Below are 6,165 nucleotides of genomic sequence, written 5' to 3' on the forward strand. Positions count from 1 at the left end.
TCCAGACCACCACAATGGATTGAATATTGCAATGAATTTTTAGTTTTCCCAGTGCATATAAAAGTTATGTTTACACTATATGTAGTCTATTAAGTGTTCAATAGCATTATATCTAAAAAACAATGTAAATATTATAACTTAAAAAATAATTTATTGTTAAAGAATGCTAAATTCTAAATTCTAATAATTTATTGCTAAAGAATGCTAACCATCACGTGAGCTTTCAGTGAATTGTAATCTTTTTGCTGGTGGAGGGTCTTACCTCAATGTTGATGGCTACTGACTGATCAGGGTGGAACTCTTCCTTTCACTAATAATTTCTCTGTAGCAGGTAATGCTGTTTGATGGCATTTACCCGCACTAGAATTTCTTTCAAAATTGGGGTCATTCTTCTCAAACCTTGCTGCTGCTTTATCAACTAAGTTTATGTCATATTCTAATTCGTTTGTTGTTATTTCAACAATCTTCACGGCGTCTTTACCAGGAGTAGATTCCATCTCAAGAAACAATGTTCTTTGCTTATCCATAAGAAGCAACTCCTCATCCCTTCAGGTTTTATGATGAGATTGCAGCAATTCAGTCACATCTTTGAGCTCCACTTCTAATTCTAGTTCTCTTGCTGTATCCACCACATCTGCAGCTATTTCTTCCACTGAAGTCTTGAACCCCTCCAAGTCATCCAGGAAGGTTGGAATCAACTTCTTCCAAACTCTTGTTACTGTCAATATTTTGACCTCTTCTCATGAATCACAAATGTTCTTAATGACATCTAGAATGGTGAATCCTTCTGAAAGATTTTCAATTGACTTTGTGCAGATCCATCAGGGGAATCACTATTTATGGCAGCTATAGCCTTACAAAATGTTTTTCTTAAATCATAAAACTTGGCAGTAAAAAGTACTCTTTGATCCATTGATTGCCGAATGGATATTGTGTTAGCAGGCATGAAAACATTAATCTCTTTGTCCTTCTCTCTCAGAGTTCTTAGTAATGACCAGTAATACTTGAAAAAAAATATATTTTTTTTTTTCTGAGCCGTAGATCTCAGCAGTGGGCTTAAAATATTCAGTAAACCATGTTGTAAACAGATGTGCTTTGTTGTTCCATTTAGAGAGCACAGGCAGAGAAGATTTAGCACGATTATTAAGGGTCCTAGGATTTTTGGAATGGGAAACGAGCATTGAATTCAACTTAAAGTCACCAGCCGCTTTAGTCCCTAACAAGAGAATCAGTTTGTCTTTTGAAGCTTGAAAGCTGAGCATCGACTTCTCCTCTCTAGTTATGAAAGTCCTAGATGGCATCTTTTTAAAAATTTTTTATTGGAGTATAGCTGATTTACAATGTTGCATTAGTTTCAGGTGTACAACAAAGTGAATCAGTTATGCATATACATATAGCCACTCTTTTTTAGATTCTTTTCCCATATAGGCCATTACAGAGTACTGAGTAGAGTTCCATGTGCTATGCAGTAAGTCCTTATTACTTATCTATTTTATACATAGTAGTGTGTATATATGTCAATCCCAATCTTCCAGTTTATCCCTCCTGTCCTTACCTCCTGGTAACCATAAGTTTGTTTTCTACATCTATAACTCTATTTCTGTTTTGTAGATAAGTTCATTTGTACCCTTTTTCTTTTTTAGATTCCACATATAAGCTAAAAATAGCTTTTCTCCATATCCTCTCCAGCATTTATTGTTGGTAGATTTTTTGATGATGGCCATTCTTATTAGTGTGGGCTGATACCTCATTGTAGTTTTGATTTGAATTTCTCTGATAATTAGTGATGTTGAGCATCTTTTCATGTGCTTTTTAGACATCTGTATGTCTTCTTTGGAGAAATGTCTATTTAGATCTTCCACCATTTTTTGATTGGGTTGTTTGTTTGTTGTTTTTGATATTGAGCCACATGATCTGTTTGTATATTTTGGAGATTGACCCCTTGTCAGTTGCTTTGTTTGCAAATATTTTGTCCCAACCTGAGGGTTGTCTTTTTGTTTTGTTTACAGTTTCCTTTTTTGTGCAAACATTTTTAAGTTTCATTAGGTCCCATTTGTTTATTTTTGTATTTATTTTCATTAATCTAGGAGGTAGATTGAAAAAGATCTTGCTGCGATTTATGTCAAAGAGTGTTCTGCCTATGTTTTCCTCTAAGAGTTTTACAGTATCTGGCCTTACATTTGGGTCTCTAATACCTTTGGAGTTTATTTTTGTGTATGGTGTTAGGGAGTGTTTTATAAATTTATTTTATTTATTTATTTATTTTTGGCGGTGTTGGCTCTTCATTTCTGTGCGAGGGCTTTCTCTAGTTGCGGCGAGCGGGGGCCACTCTTCATCGTGGCGTGTGGGCCTCTCACTGTCGTGGCCTCTCTTTTTTTCTTTTTTTTTTTAAAGGAATTCCTTTATTTTTATTATTTATTTATTTATTTTTGGCTGTGTTGGGTCTTCGTTTCTGTGCAAGGGCTTTCTCTAGTTGCGGCAAGCGGGGGCCACTCTTCATTGCGGTGCGTGGGCCTCTCACTATCGCGGCCTCTCTTGTTGCGGAGCACAAGCTCCAGATGCGCAGGCTCAGTAGTTGTGGCTCATGGGCCCAGTTGCTCCCTGGCATGTGGGATCTTCCCAGACCAGGGCTCGAACCCGTGTCCCCTGCATTAGCAGGCAGACTCTCAACCACTGCACCACCAGGGAAGCCCTCGTGGCCTCTCTTGCTGCGGAGCACAGGCTCCAGACATGCAGGCTCATTAGTTGTGGCTCACTGGCCCAATTGCTCTGTGGCATGTGGGATCTTCCCAGACCAGGGCTCGAACCCGTGTCCCCTGCATTGGCAGGCGGATTCTCAATGACTGCACCACCAGGGAAGCCCGGGAGTGTTCTAATTTCATTCTTTTACATGAAGCTGTCCAGTTTTCCCAGCACTGCTTATTGAAGAGGCTGTCTTTTCTCCATTGCATATTCTTGCCTCCTTTGTCATATAATAGGTGACCATAGGTGTGTGGGTTTATCTCTGGACTTTCTATCCCATTCCATTGATCTATATTTCTGTTTTTGTGCCAGTACCATACTGTTTTGATTACTGTAGCTTAGTAGTATAGAAGGCTGTTTTTTCTACATTGAAAATCTGTTCTTTAGTGTAGTCACCTTCATGAATTATCTTAGCTAGACCTTGTTGCAGCTTTTATAATATATCAGCACTTGCTGCTTCACCTTGCACTTTTATGTTATGAGTATGGCTTCTTTCCTTAAACTTCATGAACCAACCTATGCTAGCTTTGTACTTTCCTGCTGCAGCATCTTCACCTCTGTCAGCCTTCAAAAAATTGAAGGGAGTTAGGGCCTTGTTCTGGATTAGGCTTTGGTTTAAGGGAATGTTGTGGCTGGTTTGATGTTCTATCTAGACCACTAAAACTCCTCTATGGCAGCAACAAGGCTGTTTCACTTTCTTATCATTTTTGTGTTCATTGGAGTATCACTTTTAATTTTCTTTAGGAACTTTTCCTTTGCATTCACAGCTTGGCTAACTGTTTGGTGCAAGAGGCCTAGCTTTTGTCATATATTTGTTTTCAACATACCTTCCTCAGGAAACAATCATTTCTAACTTTTGATTTAAGGTAAGAGATGTGTGACTCTTCCATTCACTTGAAAGCTTTGAAGCCATTGTTTGGTTATTAATTGACCAACTTTCAAGGCTATTGTGTCTCAGAGAATAGGGAGGCCCAGAGAGAGAGAGAGAGAGAGAGAGAGAGAGAGAGATGGGGGGATGGCTGGTTGGTGGAACAGTCAGAGCACACACAATAGTTATCAAGTTCACTGTCTTATATGGGTGCAGTTTGTGGCCCCCAAAATAATTACAATAGTAACATCGGAAATCAATGATCACAGATCATTGATCATATGATTACATCATAACAAATGTAATGATAAATTTAAAAGTTTGAAGTATTGTTAGAATTACTAAAAAATGACACAGAGACATGAAGTGAACAAATGCTGTTGGAAAAATGGTTCAGACAGATTTGCTCAAAGCAAGGTGGCCAGAAACCTTCAATTTTCAAAAAACATGACATCCGCCAAGCACAGTAAAGTGGAGTGCAATAAAACAGGGTATACCTGTAATTAAAAGTGTGGTATTGTCATAAACACAGACACATAGATCGATGGAACAGAAAAGAGAACCCAGAAATAAACTTACACACCTATAGTCATTTAATGTATGACAAAACAGCCAGGAATATATAATAGGGAAAGGACAGTCTCTTAAATAAAAGGTGTTGGGGAAACTGGACAGGCACATGAAAAAGAATGAAACTGGACCATTATATTATACCATACACAAAATTTAGCTCAAACTAGATTAAAGACTTGAATGTAAGACCTGAAACCATAAAATTCCTAAAAGAAAACAGGCAGTAAGGCCCTTGACATCAGTCCTGGTGATGATTTTTTGAATTTCACACTGAAAGCAAAGGTAACGAAAGCCTAAATAAGGGAGACTATATCACACTAAAAAGCTTCTGCACAGCAAAGAAAACCATCAAATAAATGAAAAGACAACCTACTGAATGGGAAAATTATTTGCAAATCACATATCTGATAAGGGGTTAATATCCAAAATACATAAAGAATTCACACAACTCAGTAGCAAAAACCAAACAATCCAATTTAAAAATAGGTAGATTCTGAATAGACATTTTTCAAAAATTGATATCCTTTAGGTACATGAAAAGGTGCTTAACATTTCTAATCATCAGGGAAATGCAAATCAAAATCACAATGAGATATCACCTCACTGCTGTTAGAATGACTGTCATCATAAAGACAAGACATAACAAGTTTAGGTAAAGATGTGGAGAAGAGGAGGGGTTTCCCTTTCGTACTGTTTGTGGGAATGTAGATTGGTGCAGCCACTATGAAAAACAGTATGGAGTTTCTCTTAGGTTTGAAAGTAGAATTACCATATGATCCAGCAATTCCACTTCTGGATATCTATCCAAAGAAAATAAAAACATTGAGTCAAAAAGATATATGAACCCCATTTTCAGTGCAGGTCAGTTTACAGTAGCAAAGATATGAAAACCACCTAAGTATCCATTGATGGATGAATGGATGAAGTAAATTTAGTATAGTTACAGAGGAGCATTGTTATGAAAAAGAAGGTAATGTTGTAATTTGTGACAACATGGATGGACTTTGAAGGCATTATACCAGTTGAAATAAATGAAATAAGTTAGAGAAGGACAAATACCATATGAACTCACTTATATGTGGAATCTAACCAAAAACAAAAACACAAAAACTAAACTCATAGATACAGAGAAGCAATTGGTGGTTGCCATAGGTGGGGGTTTGGGGATGGGCAAAATGGAAGAAGAGGATCAAAAGATACAACCTCCCCGTTATAAAATAAATGAGGAGGATGTAATGTAGAGAACACTGCTATAGTTTTTAAGACTGCATTGCATACTTCAAATTTGCTGAAAGTGTAGATCTTAAAAATTCTCATCACAAGAAAAATTTTGTAGCGATGTATGGTGATGGGTGTTAACCAGACTTATTAGGATCATTATTTTGCAATATATAAAAGTATTGGAGCAGTATGTTGCACATGTGAAACTAGTATGATAGTATACATAATACTATATTGATATTATATGTCAATTATACCTCAATTAAAATAAGACAGAGCTGAGAACAAAATAATGGTGAAGCGACGTTGTTCTCACCAGAGTTAGGTTTTGCTTTTGATCTGTAACTATTTAAAGAAATTGCTGATGTCTCTGTTTCATAAATGGGCAGTCATTTCTATACCTGTCTATACCTTGATGTGTTCATACATCACATGTGTTTCACTCTACACTCGTAGAGCAAAGATGAAATGATGGCTCTGCGTGCTTGACATTATTCATTGCGTTCTCCCTACCCCCACCCCAGATTTTTGTTAGTAGAGTCCGGTACTATATGTATTTTCTCATAGGCAAATGCTGGATAGTTTCATTTTTAATTTTTATGAACTTTGTGACCTGTGAGTAGTTGTCCTCCATGAATTAATAATTAGGACACACTGATTCAAGTGATCATTATGTGCCCCTTTTGAATATAATAGCTCATCTCTATTTATATATATATTTGTAAACAACTCAAGAAAGCTAACTGAGAACGAGAAGGGTG

General features: G+C 37.0%; 1 pseudogene; it reads right to left on the bottom strand.

The window, feature by feature from the left end:
• Window positions 1-204: 204 nt before the first annotated feature.
• LOC118905036 lies at window positions 205-3,655 on the bottom strand (annotated as a pseudogene).
• Window positions 3,656-6,165: the final 2,510 nt, after the last annotated feature.

Source organism: Balaenoptera musculus, chromosome 12 (genome assembly GCF_009873245.2).
Source record: "Balaenoptera musculus isolate JJ_BM4_2016_0621 chromosome 12, mBalMus1.pri.v3, whole genome shotgun sequence".
NCBI classification, from domain to species: Eukaryota; Metazoa; Chordata; class Mammalia; order Artiodactyla; family Balaenopteridae; genus Balaenoptera; species Balaenoptera musculus.